The 23,053-nt window shown below is 40.0% G+C and overlaps 1 protein-coding gene across 7 annotated transcripts in view; it reads left to right on the top strand.

Moving 5' to 3' along the window:
* Nucleotides 1-5,191: 5,191 nt before the first annotated feature.
* Nucleotides 5,192-23,053, top strand: part of LRFN2 (leucine rich repeat and fibronectin type III domain containing 2) — a 160,996-nt gene continuing 143,134 nt past the window's right edge. For 2 of the 7 annotated variants that reach the window (XM_040612161.1, XM_040612160.1), the window contains exons 1-3: nt 5,193-5,364; nt 6,446-6,528; nt 7,044-7,250. The gene's annotated coding sequence lies outside the window, so the exon portion shown is untranslated. Of the gene's footprint in view, nt 5,365-6,278; nt 6,529-7,043; nt 7,251-23,053 lie in introns of those variants that run through there. The other 5 variants (XM_040612159.1, XM_040612157.1, XM_040612155.1 and 2 more) reach the window with 5 other exon arrangements.

The following is a 23,053-nucleotide window of genomic DNA, read 5'->3' as shown; positions in this document are numbered from 1 at the left end:
CAGGAACTGTTGAGTCTTCCTTCCTATATGCATACACTTTATTGGCATGAGGCTCAGGAAGAGGGAGTAGGAAGAAGCCCATCTTCACCCCGAGCTGAGGCCCAGGATAGCAGGCAGAGGTCATATACTGCCTTCTAAGGGGTGGCATTGCCTCTGAGGCTTTCACACCCCTCTCTGTTTCCCATTCCTTTCTGCATCAAACTCTCCCACGTCCCTCAGGTTCCAAATCAGATACCAAGTTCATGCTGCTTCATTTTTGGGTTTTCTACATCGTTTAATTTTGGTTTTCTTCTTTTCTACCCAAAATAGTTTGTTGAAGTCACATAAAATTTGTTTCAGGAAGACAAAACGCACTTTTTGCACCATGCTTAAGTTTCACTAAGAAAAATATCACCTTGTATTGTTTCTTTAGCTCTCTGTACTGCAGGCCCCGTGATACAATCTTAGCTCCTTCCAGAGGTCTGGGATTCTTCCTGTTAAGTACCTGCCCCTGTCCTCGGCAAGTCTAATAGCTTGCAGATAATTGTGACCATAGAAACTAAGTGACTTTATGACTGGGCCGAATGGTCCTTTCTTTCCACAATTTACAATGTGGGTTATCGAGATTATTGATGGATTCATTCATTTGCCACCTTTACACTATAATGTGGCAACTGTTAGCAAATACTGATCTTATTTATGGTGATGGCTGTAGTTTTGATACAAAACAAGGGTCTCGCCAAAAGATTCTCACCTTCCCCATGCACTTTTATTCATTTGGATATGAAATTGTAACCATTTTTTTCCATGTCTGAGACATACAAACTTGAAAGCCTCAGGATGTTTCATAAACAGCTTAAGCAGCCGACCTTGTCCTAGATATGGGGTCTTGTCCTTTATATATTAGAGTACCTGTCTTCTCATATGATTAGCATAAGGCTAGTTTCACAACATTAACCCTGGCTGACAAATCCTGTCTAAGGGTTACCTGTCCCCAGTCTCTCATGGTTCCTCTCTCCTTAGAGGTTAAAAATCCCAAAACAATTTTCTCTCCCTCTAAACAGTATTTGAAGTAACAACTAGAAAGCAAACCGAGATCTGTATCATGTAACAGTGCATCCAGACAAATGATTCAGCTGGTGCAACTGTGGGATTGGTAGGGGAGTCGCTGCAGTAAGCCCTGGCCAGGGCAGTGGAGAACCTGACCTCCTTTACATTGCTCCTGTTGCCTGTGGAATTGCAACAGAGGATGGCAGCCTGATAGCATCCTTTCCAAACAGGGATGCCCTGCTGCATGATAAGTCCATATATCCTCTTTCAGTAGTGAAAAACGTCAGTTGCCCTTATTCTATTGTGGCAAGGCTCAAAATATAAAATGAAGACTGAAAACCACACTTCTCTTGTGCCATGCCTTTATTGCATCTGCAGCCCCCCTGGATTAGGGTGGTGGCTAGGAGTGTTCTGTGCACAGAAAGAATCAATGCCAGAGGTTGCAAACTCATCAGGAGGAGGTCCTGCTTCCTGATGGGCAGGCAGCAGAGTACTGCTGCCTCCAGGTGTACTGTGGAAGCTAATTTGTATTTTTCCATTAAATTAAAAACATTGGGAAAGCGTTGCCAAAGCAGTCCCTTTATTCTGATGAACGCTGTGCTGAAACAGATGGCCATTAAACAAGAAGTTTGTTTGTTTGTTTGTTGAGTAAATAGATTGCACTGTTCTCAAACAGCACTCTTTAGCCCCCAGTGGAACAAATCCACTTATCTGGGAGAAACTTCTGCTAGTCCTCATTTTGAGTTTTCTGATCAGGAGATACCCAGCTATAATTCATAATTATCACTTTGGGCTTTTCATAACATACCAGAATCTTCTGACTAACAAAATGAGGTGCAGACTCTTTTTTTTTTTTTTGTTTTTTTTTTTTTTTTTTTTTTTTTTAACAATGACAGCAATTAAAGATTGGACAGTCTTATAAAGAGAGCAGGGAATGAACACTCCATCACTTGAAATCTTTAAATCAAGTGACTGTCTTTATTAAATGTATTTTCTGTATCAGCCAATAGTATGAAGATAGATGCAGGAGCCACAGGGAGGAATTCTATAACTGAGGTTATGCAGAAGGTCAAATGAGAAGGCCATAATAATCCCTTCTGGTCTTAACCTATCAATCAAAGGGCATTAAATTTCAGTCACTGAGCTGGACATGTGATTATGCAAAACAGAAATACAAGGATTTCCCTGCTTGTAAAAGGAGAACCTGGAAAGAATAATAACCCTGAAATAAAAACTGAGATATAGTGACCTTCTTTCAGAGCACCTACAAAGTTACAGTGGATCCTCTTAAGGTTAGCATAAGTCTCCTGGTTATTCCAGCTGAGATGAATGCTTAGAATGGAGTAGATTATTTGTAATTGATTCTATGTCCTGAAACAACTGTTTCCTGGTATTTGAAAACCCTTCTGCATTCAGATACAAGATGGACAATAAAAGATTGTTGTGGAGTTGTTTAAGTATTTTGAAGATGTTAATATTTTTTACATGATGTTGGTCTATGCTTCTTATGACAGTTCACTGCAAAAGGAAGCTTCTGTGCTGCTTTTGCCTCATCAATAGCCTTGAGAATCCTTTTTCTTCCACTGCACCATGAAACAATGCCTGCTTCCTGTTGGATCTCTGGGTCTAGAAATTTGAAACTAGAATTTCCTCATGATAAGATGCAGGAATCAGAAAGAAAACATAGTCTGTCTGTTGGATGAAGCTGCTTTTAAAAGCACAGGGATGTGTGAGTGGAGGATGTGAGAAGGTTATTTTGTACTGGCATATATATGTGTAAACAGCCATTCAATGATTTTTAAAGAGCTGAGATGAACAGCACCCAAAAAAATACATAATTTTTCCCTAAATCTCCAATGTTTTAGAGTTGGTGGGTTCAGCTACTGATAACTGTTTTCATCAGTAGGGCCACAGAACAAATGTTTTTTAAACTGTCCTTCAATCAGTGTAATTGATTGGCAGCCATTGATTAAACAGTCACGTGGACCGGTGCCGACTATTTCAGTTTGGAAGGGGGTAAGCAGGAAATGGGAATTACTGATGTCTATATGTACATACTAAATTGTAATGTCAATCAGATGGCTAAAGGCTTCAGTATTTGTCTGCTAGACTCGGAAAGGAGAATGATGTTTGTGGCAGGTAAAGTTGTCCTGGAGGTTGCAAAAGCATCTCAGTTTTCTTTTTGTCTTACTCTGCTATCCTAGTTCAAACTTTTCTTGAGTTTGGGTACTGTACCTGGCACTGTATGCCAAAGGAGAGCATCCCCATTACCAAATCTCTGTGTGATGAGGTCTTTTAGGTGGCTGCCACTGTACAAGGGAACTTGTATGAATGTGGCTGTAAGAGCTTTATGACATCTTTTCATACAGAAATAACGCATTCTCTTGGGACACAGGAACTGCTGCATCACTGAAAGATTCAGCTGCTCAGCAATGCAGCAGTTTTAAAGGTTCAGTGAGTACAGAATTAGTCACGTGTAGTCATGGTCTCTCATGTGTTTTTTAGATCTAGGAATGGGACGTTGAACCTTGACAGGTCTTTCCAAGGGTGAGCGTTGTGGGCCTGCAAGGTGATCAGTACCTAGGCAGAGCACACTTTCTTCTGTGGCTCTTTGGGTGGTGATGGGATTTCCCTGGAGGTGGAAATGAGAGCAGACGTAGGTAAAGCAACCGTGTTGCCTGACTGTGAATTAAGGTAGGATTGGAGAGAGGGGAGGCCTGAGCGAAAGAGAGGAAGGGAAGTCATAGCCCTCTTCCTGCTAGAATGACCAAGAAAGAGGTTGATTCACTGAGAAGGTCCTTACTTGGGAGAGAAACAATATACATCAGGGACGGTTAGTGGAGAGAAGCTATGGGGTGAACACCAGAGAACTCTGACGTAAGTCTAAAGGGCATCAAGGAAAGTTAGAAAGCACACTAGCCTCGCAGAGTGGGAACCCACCACTTTTTGGGTGACTTTTTTCCAGGGTTGTATCATCTTTGATTTTTCCTTGGGAATTGTCACTGTCACAACTGTAGCTGGTGAAAGATTTTTGGAAGATTTTTCAAGTTTGTTGGTGGAGTCCATTGATTTCTGTCATTGCAAGCAATACTTTTTTTTTAAATCAGTCCGAAACACTAGTCCCAGAGTCTATTATTAATTCCTGATGTCATTAAGAGATGTCTATTCTGTCTGTGATGCACTGACATTTATTTTATAAGGCACTGACATGATTAGAGCTTTGATCTGATTTTCTAGCCAACACGCTTGGCCTAGGATTCCCAGGAGCGATGTTTAAAGTTAGCTTCCTAAATTCATGTTTTAGTCTTCTAGTAAATGAAGCAAATTTTTAAGACTCCTAATGACCAATTCAGCAGTTACCAGCTTCTTAAGTCTTTCTCTGACCAGACCATTTATTTCACTGCCCAGTAAGGTTATCGACCATTATAACTCTTGGCCTTTCTCCCAGGAAGAGTCCTTCAGCACTGTTCCACACAAAGCCAAGGAAATCTGGATATGCTGCAAAACAAGCAGTTTTTCTGTCCACAGTCCTTGCTCCTCTGTTTTACCGTGGTGTAACTCCCTTATGTTCAACATCTGCAGTCTTCTCCTTAGGCGTATAGAGAGTCACCTGGGAACACAGCAGGCATACACCAAAGGAGTGAGACTGGTAACAGTAAGGGATCTAAAATTTGCAGCAGAAACATTTTAATCATCCCCTCCAGGAAAAGTATGTGTTGCTCTATGCAGCCATTCTCAAAAATATCTTCAATGTCTTCAGTTCAGTCTGGTTTGAACTTTTAGCCCCCAAATTTGATACCTACGTACTAGCTGAGTGACCTGGTTCTCTTACTTGCACTGGATGGCTTCTTGAAATATATCTGGTGTTTCCACCAAGGGTAAGAAGTAAATGCAGAGTGACTAGGCTAGGTGAGGCTATAAAAATATACTTCTGTCTCTCCAGACTGAAATACTACAGCTCTTTCTGAACTCGTGCCCTTTTTTCACACCAGGATGTTTACAAAGTGTCAGAAGATTTTACTCTTTAGATCTAGGGTGCCTAAAAAGAGGTGTACTTTACGCCAACTACAAAGGGCCTTAGAATCAGACACTACATATTTAATCTGGATGTGCAGAAGCAGACTGTTCCCCAGCTCATGCTTCAGTGCATTAACTAATCTTTAAAGAACAGCGATTAAGGAGAAGCTTTGCCCATGAACAGGTTAGCCCTGGCTGTCTAGCCCTGGCTGCACAAACTCATTCATATTCCTCAGAGGTGGAGGTACTGATCACTTTCCAGAGGGAAGTTACTGGACTAGATGGACCATAGGTGTGAGCCAGGGCCACAGTTTCCAGGTAAATTTCCACTGCAAAATTATATTGCTTTCTTGGTTTGTTATTGCTTCTATGTGCATTATAAATTGTTCTGTCTGTTGGTGTATTGATGCTTGTCTGTGGTAACTTGAATGAGCTGGGGTTTTACCTACTCTTACTTAGCTAGTGCTTATCTTTTCCCTGGCTCTGTCTAGGAGCCTCTTCAACCAAGGGAGGCAGAAGAAAATGTCTGTGTCTGTGTCTGGAGGGCTGGAGAGAGGAAGCTGCCAGTAAATGGAAAAGGCTGATTGCTCCTCCCAAGTTCTTTTATCCTAATTCAGGTTTATTTAGACATTCCAGTACTGATCAGTACAAAGGGAGAACTACTTGATATCGGCATTATAAATAATAATATTTAACACTGAACACTTTTGTATATGCCCTTCCCTTTGTCATTTGAGTTACTAAAATACAGCAAGGGAAAATTCTTCTAGTATTGAACAGCGTGAATGGAGCTGACAATATTATTTAGAATCATAGAATTATAGAAATAGTTAGGTTGGAAAAGACCTTTAAGATCAAGTCCAACCATTAACTCAGCACTGCTAAGTCCACCACTAAACCATGTCCTTAAACACCACATATTGTATTTATCTATCTCTCCATATACATACATATATATATATATATGAGTTTCACTTTAACATTTCAGGCATTGGCACCACCTGAGAGCTCTTTGCAGCTGCAGCTTGTGCATTTTGCAGTAAAAATTCTCTCCCGTTTTCCCTCAGCTTCCCCCACCCCCAGAGAACAGACACGCTTTCCAATGACAAATGTTGAGCGTAGCTCCTAAGGATTTAGCATGTCAGGCTGTGTCTACACAGCTTAGGCTTCTATTATTACGCAATGGCTTAGAAGGCAGTGCTTTGCCACATAATTACAGAGCCAATCTGTATTAGGGCCAGGAGTTTGGATGCCTCTCCCCATATCAACTATTCACCTCCCACCCACTCAAGCCTTCTTCGTAACACTCTTACTTGTTTAATAGCTTCTTTTCATAGCCTTATTTCCTCTGGTTTCTGATTTTCTTCCCTTTCCTATACTACTTATTTGTTTATTTCAGAAGTGAGGGGTCTGACTGAGTCGTGCCTGCACGGATTCCTATGCAGCACAAAGCACTTGCTGTATGTTGCATCGTCAGAAGAGGTAAGAAGAAATTCCTGAAGCTGCCTGCTAGTTCTCTCAGGGTTTTTTTTCCCCCCTCTCTCTTTTTTTTTTCTTTGTGTGTGTGTCTGTGTGTGTGCACATTGCTTGTCTTACAAGCTGTGCAGGCTCTGCCATCTAGAGCACTTTGTGAGATCACTCCAGTTTGCTGGTTTTCCTTTTTCCATCTCTGCATGAGTGTGTGTGTGTATCTCCCTGTCTCTCTTCCCCCCACAAAACAGCTCAACCCCCCTCCCCAACGCACACGCACATACACAGAAGCTGGGCTTGCTAGTATGAACTTGAAGACTTGCAGTACCAAAATGCATGTGCTACCTTGGGATGCACTAGGATCCGAATGCTTGAGAAGCCGGCAGGCTGCTTAGTCCTCCACGACTGTTTTTTTTAAACCAAACAAGAAAAGAACAAGTTATTCACTCTTTTTTGTTCTGTCTTTCTTTTTTTTTTTTTTTTTTTTCCCCTTTCCCTTTTTTGTGCTTTGGATATTACTGAAAAAGGAGTCTCAGGGATTCACACACTCGGACTTCACTGAATCAGGCTGCATCTGACAAACAATCTAGTCTGCATTTTGGTTTGCTAGACATCAACCAGGATTTTTCTGATTATATCTTCTTTTGAAAAAAGGATGCATGGCATAGAAAGAAGGTCTAAGTGCCTGTCTGAGACTTTTTTACCGAACCTGGGATAAATGTTACTTCTCAAAGGTAAGTGCCAAGGTTTTGGTTTTTTTTTTTATGTTTATATATAAACTATACAGCTATAATATAAACTAGATATAAATATGTACACAAAACACTCATACAGTTACCTAGGTTTTGGCCAAAAAAATATCTGTTGTTGTGCATTTTAAAAGCATTAGAGAAATGTATAACTTTATCTTCATTTTCTTGTTAGCCTACATAAGATTGTTCATGTAGAGAAATTAATCTCAGTTTAGTTTCTGCTTCTCTCGGCATGAAAAGGCAGTTCAAAAAGAATATTTATTTTTTTAAGTGTCAATAGGGTTTTTCTTCACAGCAGTTTTGAAACAGTGATGGAAAGAGGTTTGAAAGAAAGTATAATAATTTGGTTTGTAATATAGGAAAAACTGGGCAATAGAGTAAAGCTGTGTAAGTGATTCCAGCTTTTTGGATGTATTAGTAAATCCTGCAAAGCTGAGAAAGAACTTTGCTGGACAGATCAACTCTGTTGTATATAAAGCCATGCACTGAAAGAGTGGGGACCTTGGCAAATGTCATGTGAAGAAACAGAAGGCATAGGAACAGCTAGAGAATGGAAGGGAGTGAGGAGTGTGGAGGAGCAGTGGGCACCCACTTCAGTGTCTACTGCCACAGAGGTTGGTGTTCTTGGTAAGGTGATGCCACTGATGATGGACATCCAGAATTGGCAAGGTGGGCATGTTGGGGGTGGGGTACACAAGCAGGTATATGCTATGTCATGTCTGTCTGACGTCATCAGACATATACTCTCTCAGCCAGACTAAGTGTACTGAGAATTTGGGTGGGGGGAAGCATCTAAATGGCAGCACAGGGCAAGATGTAGCAAAATGGAAACTGAGTCTTTCCCTGACTTGCATGGACATATGCACACTTTTGCATCACAAAGCAAGTGCATGACTAAATGTAACAAGAAACTAAAGAGGAAATCTGTGATGAAGTCAACAAGTCCCAGTATGATGGATTAGTAAACTGGAAACGTAAACTGGTCAGTCGTGGTAATATATTTAAGGAAGAGTTTTCAAACTGAGTAACTCCTTCCTATCCAAAGGAGACAAATAGCAGTATCTAAAGGAAGAACCATTTTTTGCCGGGGCTGTTCTAGTCTTTTTGGGGCACTACCATGGAGATATTAAGAAGAGTAGTGTTTATTTTATCTACCCCATCTTTGGGATTAATAGGGCAGAATAACTCTCCTGATGAGAAGAGACAGGCAAACACTAAGCATCACTTCAGTCTATAAAGTCACAGTTAATTAAATTGACACCTCTTAACTTTATTGTACAATGTTCACCATGGATAAGTCCAGCAGATGCCATACGATTGTCACTGTTATTTTCCGTTGCTCGGGAAGGAGGAAACATTGCCATGCAGGGTACCAATTTTCTGTTGGACCTTGCTGTGTATGGAGGCTGTACTAAGGCAAATTTGAGCTTGTGGTGAGAAGGAAGAGAGACAGATAATTACTTTTAATCTTGCCGTGTTTCAGGCCGGTTACAGTTTCCTTGTTTACAGCTTGCCCTGGGTTGGTGGTTAGTTTGCATTGCCTACGGATCACCACTTGAGCACAACAGAGTGCTTTTTGTGTGCACTCTGCTTATAGCTGCCTTGTCGCAGCAGCGCAAAGCAGAGCTTCAGACCTTCCCTGAAAGTGCCACTAATTCTCAGGGAAAGAGGGGGTGAATAAAAAATAAAAAACAATGCTAGGGGACAGGAAGAAAAAACTCATTATGCTCAACCAAGCCATTTTAACCTATGAACCCCAGCAAAGATCTGTATCACCTCTCTGATCAGTGGCGGTGTCTGTCCCGCTCTCCCCAGCACAGCTTTGTTTTTTTAAGGTGACTCTGGGCCCGGTGTCCGCTGGTATCTGGCTGTGCAGTGCACTGGCAGGCAGGCAATCTGGCAGCCCCAGATGCACCGTGTAGGGTGAGAAATGTCACCCAGCCTCAGAGCTGTCATATGCTGCTGCCCTCTCTGCCCCACGCTGCTCTTCACAACATTAGTGCTTCTTGTTTAAATTTATATTTGGAACATAACTGATCATTTTCCCCAATGGGAAGTATAAATGGCACATGTAGCCTTGCCCCACGGCTTCTGCTCTGCCTGCTGCTCAGGGTGGACCGGAGCTGACAGCAACCTGGCAGTCACTGTCAAAGTTCTCCTGCTCCCTCTCTTTGCAGAGAACTCTAGCCACTGACTGAACCTTGCAATATAATGACCTTAGACCCATCTTATCCCCCTGTTTTTGTTAATTTTTTGTCCTTGTGGGGAAAAAAAAAAAAAAAAAAAAACAACGAAAAAAAAGCCAAAACCAAAATGGAAAGCTGATTCAAATTTATCAATGTTTAACTGGTAGTAGGCAGGAATACTTCAGGTGACTTCAAGTGAATCTAACTCCCTGGCAAAGAGTGGCAGACTGGTAACCCTTAAGAGTGCGTTTGTTATCCACCCGCACAGAGGGTGATGGCAGTGCCTGTCAACCCCCAAACCCCTTTTTACAGTGCTAATGTATTTCAGCCTTGACCTGCAAAGATGATCTGTGGGAGACAAAGTACGAAAGTACTCAGTATTCTTTCTGACCTGAGTGCTCAGCCTTACTTACTTTGGATTTGTTGTAGTGTGCTGTCATGTGTTTAGTTTTGTGGAGAGAGTAACTGCCCTCTGGGTGTGGACTGAAAAGCAGTAACACTACTTACAAAAGGCAGAAGGAAGACATCCCTGGTTCCTTCAAGCCAGTCCTGATGACTGTGGAATCCATTGCCCAACACCAAATGCGCCATCGCTGTATCTCTTGGGTTTCCTCTTTGCCTTAACCATATAGGCTTCAATTATTATGACCAAGGATCTCACCAAGATTCTGAGATTTACTCTATCAGTGGCCAGAGGCCGCACATGCTCACAGGGTGCTGAAGAGCTTTCAGTCATCAACTGAAACTTGTGACAAAAGACAAGGTTTCATATGAGTGCACTGAAATAATAACAAAACCCACAAATCACCCAATGTGATGCATCACTTCAGTGAAGGGCCAGCTGTCACCCTTTGCCCAGCCCACCTCCACCCAGGACGCACAGCAGGGTGGGAAACTTGTATGTGGTACTTCTGCTTCTAGGAACTATAATTACATTCTGTGTGGGCAACTGCCAAACCTTGGCATGAAATTAACAGATGTAAACACGTCATTAAAAGGCCCACGGTGATGCCGCATGGAAAACTGGAAAAAGAGCATGTCATTTAGAAGTATTTCTGCTTCCCTAGAAGCAGTTGTTGTTCCTATACTTCAGAATATTTGCATGACAGTGTTTCCAATCTTTCTTTCTTCTTCGCATTTGCTCTGTCCTGCCTGTGATCTGGGTCTCCGAAGACATCCTCATCTTCATCGGAAAACATTTGTGACATATCCAGGAGGCCAACTTCAACATACAAAATGAGCAGCAGCAGCAAAAGTCAGAAAACATCTTTTCAGTAAAAGAAATGCAGATTTGAAAACATGAGACAAAAGGAAGAGATGTGCTGTCAGGGTCTGCTCCTATGCAGAATCCCTACTGACCCACATAGAAGGCAGAGCTGAGTGTGATTTTTTCAGTGATAGATGTTCTTGTCTTTCTCAGGAAAATAAATTTATCAGAATGAAACATGATTGGAAAATGGTCAGTTGTATGAATTTTCCTGACTGAAAAAACTGTAGGGAGAAAATTGCCAGAACACCCCATCTTACTTCTTTCTGGAAGATAAATTTTATTATTACTTTCCAGTTCATGCATTTTGTATGAAAACTGAAAATAATTCATATGAAACTTGATCGCAAAAGGGGCCATGCTCAAATTCCACTTTGTTAAATGACAAGCAAATCTGTCAGTCAAACTGGAACAAAACATTTCTACCTCATTAGAAGGCTTGCATACTTTTTATCTCAGTTTGGCCCAAGGAAATTGTAAGCACTTTCATTTCAGTTTATGGAACCAGAAAACTTCTCTGCCAAGCCCAATGTGGAAGTCAATTTACTTGGACAAAAGGAATTATTCCAGGAGCATCTTGTCAACAAGTGCTGTGAGAGTCTATCAAGACCTCTGAGTGCCTGCTCTTTAAATCATTCTTCCAGCTATGGAAAACTTATGTGATGGGAGGGTATGGCAGCTAAGAGTAGACATGAGAGAATGGCTGCAGCCATAGTACAAGCAGTACAATGGAGCATTTAGGAGGCTGCTGCTAATCACTCCACAGGAAGGAACTGGTCTCTAATCCTCCCGCAGATCTGCTATCACCATAGTGTTATGGAAAGAGGTGAGATAAGGAGAGGGCCCTGGAATAGCAGTAAATCCAGGGTTCTGGACCCTGGTTGGTCGAAAGGTGAGAGGTAGAGCAGGTGCATTTCAGTGCATACCAATGTAGGTTCTGAGCAGAACAGAAAGCTGGATTAAGGATAAAATCAACAGAAAGTACATGAAGGCTGAAAGCACCTTGTCTATTTTAACAGAGCTAATGTTGCACTGAAAATCTCTGGAAAACACGTGTGTGGCACTGGTGCAGAAAATTATCAGTGTGACTCTTTGCCTGAAGCCAGAGAAGGTAGGTCAGGGCTGTGCCTAAGTCTTTATGTGGAGGACTGAGACAAATTGCTGCAACTGTCCAGTTAAGAATATAGTGTTTGACTTAACTTAGGAGAGGGACAGACGTTGGAAGACCTCAGCATGATCAAGCCACATGGATTAGGGGGATCAGACGTGTGATATTGGAGGAAATACATATTCTGGTGAGAAAGTAAGGAATTTTTCCTCTCCTGCCTTTACAGTTGCAATTTGCTTTGGGGGGCTGAGGAGCAAGGGAGCTCAAAATGGCACCAGGTGCAAAGAGTCCTTAGCCGTTCTCTTGTCATGTCTAAGCTCCTCAGAAAAGCTTCAGTATATGTGTCAGTCAGAATGAGTAATCCTTCTTTTGTTACAGCCTAAAGATAAAAATTAAGAACGGAAAAGGAAAAGAGGATGTCTTAAACATGCCGCATCCTCTGTTGCAGTGGCAGGATGGGTGGTTGTGATATCAGTGAAAGGGCAGCACCTGTGTGTGTGCTAGAAAGGAAAAACTGACTGTACCAGAATTTATATGAGATCCCTCTGTTAACAGCCTTAAAAAAAATGTTTCTGCCCTTTCAGTGTGGAATGAAAACAATGAGCAGTCAAATGGCAAAAGGAAAAGTCGAGAGGAAAAAAAAATGCCTGTCATGGCTCGCTCAGCAGTCCCTGTCTGATTTCAAAGCAGCCAACAACAAATGTCTACCTCCTCAGAGATAAAAATCAAAACCTTCCCAATCATTTCAGTAGTCATTTGATCTCCTTCCTTTTGTGAATATTCCTGTGACTAGGTAAATACATGTGATACTCAGAAAGCTCTGCATTGTTTGTATGTAAACCGGGAGTACTAAACTAAAAAAGAAAAAGGCCAAACTGTATTGATAGAACATAAATTATCTGGACTGAGACCATTTTGTTGGTTTCCTGAACTGATGGCTGGTTGACATTTTGTATGAGTTATCTCCAGTGTAAGTGAATGTTATCACTGCTGCTGGCAGATACTAACTGTATATTGGTTTTTAAATAAGGGTACAACATTGATTCCTTGCTTTCCAAAATATTGACTGCACTTCCTCCCTGTAGTGAGGTCAGATAACTTATCTCCCCTGGAAATGTTCAGTAGAAAAATGTGTTAGGTCCCAGAAACTCTCGTGGAGGAGAGGATCAAGGAGTTTTTTGCAGGCTGCCTACAATCAAAATATTTTGTAGTTATCCCTGAGAAATCTCGATTTGCTCGACAAATACCAATGTGAGGTATGTAAGTGTTTTCTAATCCTGTTTCACGTGACCAAGTGCACACCAAGCCATGAATCCATCAACTGACACCCACTTTGTAAGGACAGCGTGACCTTTCCTTATCAGCAATTACATCTTCTGTTCTTAGCTTTCCAGATGCGTGTTTGACAGTGATATCTTCTTGAGGTGATGGGGAAGGTTGTTGAGAGGCTCTACAAGTGTATGGTGTGGCCAGGAGTCTCACAGAGGGTTGAGCTTTCCCCTGTCCATGGTCTTCCAGCACCCTGCCCTGACTGGACTTGATGGTCCTCCAGCTGGTGGGAGAAGTTTCAGGTGCTTCAATAAATGACATTTTCTTTCAGATGCAGGGGTGGGTGATGGCAATTTCACATGAATGGGAGAGATCTGGCCTTACTGGCTGAGGGTCAGATTAGAGAAGGTGTAGAGCGGCCCAGTGAATATTTATGAGAGCAAATGCATTGATGGCAAAAAGGGTCACATTTACAGAAAGACTGGAGAAATTTTCATAGAATGAGGGGCAAGAGAGAAGGAAGAATCAGCAGTGGTACAGCTAAGAAGATATCTCTGTCTTGTTATGTATTTGTATGCCACTTCTCACTACTGAGCTGGAGTGCCAGGCTAAGCTCAAGAAGGTCTCATGATATGTGTCTTTAGTCACAGTGTATGCAGCTGATCCCTTGTTGAGAGACTGTGAGATGCTTTGTCTGTCACATCTACCCCTTTTTATCCTTTTGGTGAACATGTAAAAATTTATTCAAGCCCTTTGTGCGTTTGTTTCTGTTTTCTCCATCTTTCTTTCACCTCCCTGAATAGGTGAGTGGAACGAGGATGCTATTTACTTATTTTTCCTTAGCACTGGACACAAAGAGGTCTTTATCATCAGCGAGCAGATGAGTCACTTGTTAATAATTATAAGCCCTCCCCTCAATTCTTAGTAGAACCTAGCAACAAGCTTTCAAATTAATGTGAGACACCCTCTAAAACATGACAGGCCCATCTCCATAAGAGACTTTTTTCCAGAGAGTGCAATTGATGAACACTGATTTGATTTATTTGATTTGGCACGGATTTGAATTGATTGATCTGTCTCTTCTGTGCTGGATGTCAAATGGCTGCATTTCATGCCCGCCTTAGTGTTTCGTTTTCCTCTTTGACAAATTTTTCACTGCCTAATTCTGTGAACAGCATAACAAAGGTCTGCAATGACCCTGTGGGTTTGTGGCTCAGGAAATTTCCCTGTATTTGAGATTGTGCCAAGAAAAGGAAGAAATCCATCCTCCTGCAAGGAGGCTGAGATAAGACATGGTAAATTTCTGTGCACTGGTGACTTCTACCCTACATCAGCGTCCTGCCACAGAATGGAAAATTCAAAGTTATGCTACACCCTATCTCAACTATAGGATTTAGATTTGAAAATAAATAATGCACTCAGACTAAGGAACAGCTGCTGGAGTTCTTTCCAGCATGACTCATTGATCTCGTCCTCTCATTTGACACATCCAGCTACTCCCATGTTGCTGTAGTTAGCTTTAAATCACAGATGGATCATGTAGTGACCTAACAAAAACTGAGACTTAATTGAGGTAGACTTTACACACAGGCCATCAGATATACAGCCCTTTACACCACCACCTCACCAGACACTGTAGAAAGACCAGAGAATGAGTTCTTTGTTAGGCTGTGCTATCTCTTTTTATGATTTACAGAGCTTTTTTACTTATTTTATGTTAGTCTAATCATTTTTATTTTAAGGAATCGTTTTCAACTTTTATTTTTTGATAGCTTGTGTTGTTTTGTCATGGAACTGTGATGAGCTTAATGCATATATTAAAAGTGCAGTTTTCTATAAAAGTCCTTCTATTATGGAAATCAAGCATCTTTTAGGAAAACCTAAACAAAAAGCATCCCAAGCTTAATGTGTGATGTAGTTGCACTCACATACTCTCACAATCATTCTCTCTTTTTTCTTTATATTGACAAGTACATAAAGAACAAAAATTAACTCTGCAACCAGCTGTTCTTCCTAAATAAGTCTTCTCTTGCTGGCTTAGGTAAAACGCAAATTGCAGCTTGAGATCCCATTTGTGCAGTAAATCTTAGACCCCAGCAAATCAGGTCTGTTTTCAGAAGCCCATTTCTTGATTGACAGTATTTGAAGATGGGAAGCCATGCTATGTTTGTGACCCAGGTTGATTACAGAATGTTTACAGTCTTCAGTCATAGGTGGCTAAAGTAGCTACTTTATTTTTAAATAAAAACATTTAAGAATAGAAGAATGCAGTTTTGGACCTTTGTATCCCTTCCTTACATTCCTGACTGAATTTTCAGAACCTTTCTGACATTTAAACAAGGCATTACCTGAGATATGTTTGGAAAGTATTGATATGGGATCTCAGATTGTCATTCTCAGAATAATTTCCACTTTGTTTCAAAACAATCTCCTGAAGCTGTAAATTTATTTTAAAACACATCTTGCTGCCCTTTTATTGTTGGGTTCTTTTTAATTTTTACTTTATTTATTTATTTATTTATTTCTGTAGCCTTACCAGGAATAAGAAAAAAATATTTACCTTGCCAACATATGGTTATTTTTTTATTATCTTGTAATAGAGTAACAGGTATTGCTGAATGCTTATAGGGCATCAGGTATTAAAATCATATTGATCTCAAATAAAAAAAAGGACATATGAGCTTACCAGTAGGCATTTGGAGGAAATTGATACTTAGGAGAAAGATGTTTCTTTATAATTCTGTTAATAGATACTAAGCTTTGGGTGATTAAGAGATATTGGTCACTTGCATTCCCATTAATTTTTCTGAGATTTTTTTGACTGGTGTGATATTCAAATGACATGTTTTAGTGATTCAGAGAAGCAGCAGCACTTGCATCACACGAGGTTAGGATGACCAACAATCTGAACACAACATGAACAGTGACTAAGCAGATCATGAATGTTAATAGCTGACGATGCTCACGTGGATAGAATATGAGGCATTTGTTTGCCAAATACATATTAATCAATTGGGATTAAATAAAAAATAAAATAAGGATTAAATCATAACAAATATTTTTTTAAATCAATACTTCTAACCACCATTAAAAATTAATAAAAATAAAGTGTAGACTGTATAGCAGTAAATGCATTTTAATATTGATAACCAGTAAATCCTGGCGTCTCACAAGGGAAAGGAATGGCAGTACCAGCCCCTGTGACATACATATATGTATAAACATACATTCATTTATGGTAGGAGAAAACAAGAAAAAAACTCAGGGAGGAAGAAAACCTTGTAACTAAGCCTTTGGTCTTAAAGTCAAAGTAGGCCTACAAAAAAAAGTCTATGAAGGATTTAGTAAAACTTGCCAAAACCACATACCTGATTGTAAAGATAAAAGGAGGACAACTTTCATGATTACAATTCGCTTAATTTTGGAAATGTTTCCCCCTTTCATATATTATATGTTAGGTCACTTCTGAAATGGAAACGGTAATTTGAAATTCAATGCTCTGATAATTCACAATTATGTTTCCACTTCAGAATCAATAAATATTTTTGGAAAGGTTAAATGTCTCCCCACTTCTTTAAGTTCTTCAGTATCTTCCTCCTGTTTGAATAAAACTTTACAAGTCAGCTCAAAAAATATTTTTAATTCATTTCTATGCCTTTTCAGATCCTTTCCTTTCCGTCCTTTCTCCAGATCATTAAACATAAGCACATGCTGCATATGTGTGTGCATGTGGTTAGATCCATCCTTGGCCACAGGCATAAACTTTGCTTTTCCCTTCTGCTTTTGCACTAGGAGACAATACCAATGTATGTCAGGGACCTGTCTTAAGCCTAAGTATGCTGAGGTTTGTGAAGTGTTTATAGACTAGTGAAGATGGACGATACACTCAGGGCAGTAATTCTGTATCGGAAAAAGGAGAGACACAACTTAATAAGAGCTGGTGAAAAATTTCCAATCAACTATTTTTCTAGAGAACAGGTCCTGTTCAAATTACTTTACTGGGTATGTTGGGTGAGGGAGGAGCGAGAGGTTATCCAGCAACATCTTCCTTTGAATTTTTTTTTTTTTTAATATATTTTCAGCTGGAATGTTTGTGGGTTTTGTTTTAAAACAAAATTGAACTTTTTATCATGTGAAAAACTTTAAAGTGGCATTTCATCCTGTTTTTACAGAAAAAAAAGCTTTTGCGTTTTCTAGGAAATAGACACTCTCCAAATTATAATTAGTCTATTCTAAATAAGACAAACTTGTATCTCAATTTCTGAGAAAATCAGGCTTTCTTACCATTTTTAGGATTGCTGACAGCCATGCAGAGATGGTGCCACTTCTTGCTGTAGAATTTTTCTTTCCTCCTGTCTCTTTTTTTGGTTTGTTTTCTTGTCCCAGTAAGTCTGTTCTTTGTAGATGGTTATGCATAAAGGGAACAGATAGTTCAATGACTTCTCCAAATGAAACAGGCTGTAAAAATGCTGAATTAAGTTTCACAGGACAGGTAATATGGAGGTAAGATGGCAATGAACACACAGTATTGGAGTGGGAGGCTTAGGCAGTGGCAAAGCAGGCCATCACAGTTCCTCATCTCTGGAGAGAATTAACCTCTGAATTTGATCTGTACAGAAGCAATGGGGGGCGAGGAGGGACACACACATCAAGGAATTGAAAAGGGCTTTACCACCAATGCTTCTGTGAGAGCTGAAAAGTAAAAGAAGCAGCTGAAAAAAGCATGAGGAAGTTTCCCATGGCAGAGCAGCCATATGCAGCAGTTCAGTGCTTGTTGTAATGGACATGCTGTTGCCTGATACATCGTTGTGCTCTCTTACGCTTAAAAATGAAACTGGCAGCTACTCCAGTTTTAAATGTGTTAGGGATTATCCCTAACAGGTGATTCATGTCTTTCAGTCATGGGAAAGGGCAATAAAGAGTTCCTAATGATTTAAGTCAGTATCTTGCTAGGGTGCAGATCTTTTGGGGACTGTATGCTGACACCGCCCTAACAACTCCGTGTACTTTTAGTGCATCTTCCACTCAGAACTCTGAGCAAATGTGAATAAATTGATCCTTGGTGCTTTCCATGTAAATTGTATTACTGTCACTATTCTATAAGTGAGAAAAATGGGGCATGGATTTTGGCATAAACTAGTCTGTGATAACCCGCGGTGTCTACAGCAGAGGTCTGATCAGGTCACCCACTGAACTAGTCATTGTGATGAAGCTTAGGCAATGGTGAGGTAGTGCTAAACTGGTGGTACGGGAACCAAATCAAATCCCAGAGTTGTGCAGCAGCAGCAACAGAGTCAGCTATGCTTACACAAGTAAGCCCACTGGAGAGCTTCATTTAGGCTTTTCATTTCAGCAAGACTGTTATGAAAACAGTACTCAAAGAGCAAGTATTAGCTAAAGTAGAAGCCACAGAACCGTTTTGTACAATTGTTTACATGCTTTAACGGAGTTGAAGAAAATAGTCATCACATCATTATATTATTCCTGTTTATTTTTGCTGGATTTATTTAACAGTCATTTTGGAGGGATACAGATATACTGGCATCTGGAATTACAGAAATAACTATTCTTAGCTTCCTGTCTTGCTTGGGACACTAAAAATCTTCCAACTATATGTCCAGGCAAACCCAACCTTCTTCACATATTTTCTACTTTTATTGTGAATTGTACTGAATTACTGATTAAATTCATACTAGGAGAAATTCTACTGATACATAATTTTACTGCAGTGATGGACTATAACCTTATATACATATAACTTATACAACATTTGTGTATTTATTATGTGACACACACATAAGATTTATTTGGCTTCTTAATTGTTGGGGGTTTTATTTCAGCTGAAGTTCTGGACGATGTAATTTATCTCAGCTCATGGCTGACTTGCTCACTTAGTTTTTAAATGAAGAGCCCAAGGACTTCTCATGTCTTTGTCCTTTGTGTGCAGATAAACATAACCTCAGCCTCTGGTAGTGAAAATGGTGAATCTAGCAAAATCAGAAATCTCAGCTTACCCAAAATCACTGGCTTAACTATTCACTGAGAAAAATGCAGACTACTCATAAATGGTTCATATGGGAAAAACACATAGAATTCATCCTTTACAAGATTTACCACTACTCGTGTAAACACAGAAAAAATATTTCGTAAGTCCCTTGATCACAGTTTTTCCTTACCACTTCTACAGGACTGCCTTTAAGTCTTCACTAACAAAAAAACAAAAAAATGCCATCAAACCCAAGATGATTCTACACAGCAGTTGTCAACCCCCATTTCACATTTGGTGTCATTTGGCTGAATTGCAGCTAGTCCCTCATTCTATAGACTGCGATCCCGTCTCAGCTGTCCAAACCTCAGTTAGCCAAAATAGGGTGATGGTCCTGCATGTCTGTTAGTTGCACTGGTAATTCCTTTAATTACTCAGACATGCTTTATCTCCCATGACATTCAGTTACGTGAAGATGCACTGCCTGTGCAGAACTTACTTTTAAGGTGCCACTAACTCCACTCATCACGCAGTCAGCAGCAGCTTGTTAACTTGTTTTTCTTGCAGCAAAAGCTTCTGATATGTGACTACAACAGAGATGAAAAGCAACAATAAATCTTCAAAGACAATCACTGTGATTAGCACATGTAATCCTTAAGGGAAGTAAGAACAGTAGAAGTTATTAAATATAGATGGTTTACTCACTGGGTCATCAATAAACTTGTAATTTGTGAATTCTTGAGATTTTTCAGGTGATGATTCATTCATGAATTTATTTACTTTTCTGTATAATGAACTAGAATGGCAGAACCAAGAGATTTTGTCTGATAACACAAACATATTATTTGCCAGTATATCCTCCTGTGCTCCCTAGCTCAGAAAATAAAAATTTAGGGGTCTAGTCCCTGTGAAACTACTGGACATCCCTCAAAAGTGCTGTATGAGCTTTCCTGGTCAGTACAAAGCAGTACTGCTTTGCAGGTAGTCCAGATGATTATCCAGTGACAGTAAATTGGTCATTGCCTTTAGCAGTAAGCAACACTAAAGGGCATCAGCCAGTACAATTTCCTGTTTGTCTACAACAGCCTATTTAGGTCCAGCTTGAGCTGTTAAGTGACTTCAGTGCTCTTATCAATGAAGTTACACAGTTCTGGTCCTGTAAGAGGAACTGGAAAAAATGCAGAGAAGGGCAACCTGGATGTATGTATGGAGCAGTTTTTGCACGAAGAATGATTGAACAGTCTTTTTGCTTCTCATCTTGGAAGGGAATTACTCTGGCTTGATATGATAAATCTATCTAAGACTATGAAACATAATTTTGTTTCTTTTCTGATACAAATCTTAAAGGACAACAGATTTAAGTGGCAAGCGACGGGTCCAGAACAAACAAAATAAAGCATTTCTTCATTTGGGATTGTGAAAAGCTGTGAAACCCTTTCCTGCAGGATGCAGAGATTGCTAAGTGTTTGCATTAATTTATAGACCAATTGGAGAATTAAACAAAGAAAGGCACAGTTTGGGCTTTTTTTTTAAAGTGCAAAGGCATTATCTTCAGTTAACAATGCTAGCTAGACCACAAGCGACTAAGAGGCTGACAGAGAGTTTTGTGGGAAATTATCACTGTAGATTTGCATTGGTTTTAAGTTTTTTGACTGGTTTCCCTTATTGACTACTAGCAAAGAGAAGTTACTGGGCTAGATATACCATAGGCATGGCACAATTCAGATTTGTTCAGACTGGTTTGACTCAGAATATTCAGATTCCTACAGTCCTCATGGCACAGCCTGACACAGCGTTTGGCTGAGCCCACAGCTGTACTGCACAGCAGGGTGCAAAGAGGCGCTAATTACTCAGTGCTTACAAGTGTGGGCAGAAACAGTGATCTTCTACCAGGATATTAAGACATAGCTTCACTGCAGAATTTACTAAGTTATTAGCACCCCTGATTCAGAAATTATGCCAATATAATCATGGTCTCTGGCTTACTTGAGTAATTCAGATAGCTTTTATAGTGTTTCACTCCTTGTTAGGTGAAAATTGTTCTATCTACACTTTGGGCTTCTTGGCAGTTGCAGTGGTTGGCAGCATTGGTGGGAGCTCAGTTTGCAGATGGAGAAGGTATGCCTTCACCTATTTCTTGGGAAGAAAAGGTCAAGTTTTATTACAGGTCTCTTTAAGCTGAAAAGAGGGGAAAGAGTGTTCTGATATCTCTCTTGAGAAACTGCTGATCTGAAAGTCTAATAATGATAACTTTTGGATCTATAAAAGAGAGTTTTCTTGGAAGGCTGTGGTTCCTGATAGTGCAGGAGTCTGAGCGCCTGCCTGTAGGGCTTGATCCCTGTAACAAGTCAAATGGTATGGCAGATAGGGGAAATTTTTTCAAGTAGACATCTGACCAATGAGCAGATATCTTTTCTAGAACCTGTGCTGCTTAAATTTGGGATTTCTGGTATGCATCTAGTTTGACTTACCTGAGTTTTATATGGGCCAAATAATTCACTGACACCTGCTTTGCATCTCCAGAGAAGTTTTTACTGTTGCTGGTGGAGGATCCTTCTATTGAGAGACTTTACAGACAGAAAAGAATAGAGGGAAGGCTCTAAACCAAGAGAAAAAAATTTAAGGGAAACTAAAGGACTCACAAAGAGATGACTGTTGTCAAGACCTGGAGTTCACTTCTTTCTTGAGGCTGAAGGGGCTTGATTTGTTAAATTTCTTCTGTTGTGAGTTGTAAACTCACAAGATTTTTCAAGATTCAGCACATAAGAAAGTCAGAAGATTGGCATATATATAGAAAAGAAACCTAATAGATGTGGTAGAAGTAAAATTATTTCCAGTAATTTTATGGAGTAATATTCCTTAGGTTGAGTCTTTAGCAACTTTCTTCAGGTGTTGTAGAGCTACTCTGAAAATGTAAGGAGTTATATATGTATTTACATATAGAATCCTGAGTTATTTTATGAAACAACTGGCTCCTAAGAGGGGATTCTTTAGTGAAAGTTCTCCAGCATCTTCTGTGTGTTAATACTGGCTAAATAAATGAATTTAAGTTGGGAGACTGTCTGCTTGCATAGACATTTACATTGTGTTTTGACCTGGAATATAAGAAAGACTGACTGCATTGCCTTTCTTCCTGGGATCACCACATTAATTTCTACCATTTTTTGTTAATGTCGAGAATCTTTAGATTTGAGTAATGCAGTAGGATAAAGCAAAATTTGCCGCCGAGAGAAAATTACACTGATTTTTTTTCTAATACAACCATTTACAGAAGTGCTAATGTATCCTAGGAAACACGAAGTCTCAGTTTTGGAGCAAATTTTTAATAGTTCTTAGAAATTGTTCTATGAAGTTATCGAATATGATTTTTTCCTCTTGTTTTTTGCCTGCTCATTTTTTTCAAGAGCTAGCTTTAGGCTGAACATAAAGAAAAGATTTCCTGACAGCAAAATTCACTAGGCTGTGGAATTGTCTCCTAAGGGAGCTGATAGAAACTTTGTCACCTGGGGTTTTAAATGTAGCTTGGGGCAGGGGGCTGGTGCTGGTGGGAGAGCAACCCCCACACCAAATCTTTAAAATGTACCATATGAGGAAAAAATGTGTTAGTAGAGAGAGGATGGACTAACTGGCTTGATAAGACTATCTTTTTATGTCTAGTTTCTATAGATATTTGCACAGAAACATGAGCATTGCTAATTAACTGCTCATCTGCTTCATGTGCTTATGGCTTACCAGCTATAGTCAAATCCCATCTGTCACTTGAGGACAATTAAGTGGGCTGAGAAGCATCATTTTATGACTGCACCTGGCCAGGAGGAGGTGTTCCAGATGGACAGCATGGGAAACAGGAGACACCTAGAAGAGGAAGGGGGGAGGCTCTCTCTTCAATAGGCAATTGCAAGTTGTTGTAAACATATTCATATAAGGCAAAAAAGATTGTTCTGGGGTGATACAGGTAGAGGCATATAA

The sequence above is a fragment of the Falco naumanni genome, chromosome 12 (genome assembly GCF_017639655.2).
Source record: "Falco naumanni isolate bFalNau1 chromosome 12, bFalNau1.pat, whole genome shotgun sequence".
NCBI lineage: Eukaryota > Metazoa > Chordata > Aves > Falconiformes > Falconidae > Falco > Falco naumanni.
The sequence above is the reverse complement of the archived record's forward strand: the minus strand, read 5'-3'. Positions and strand labels throughout refer to the sequence as shown.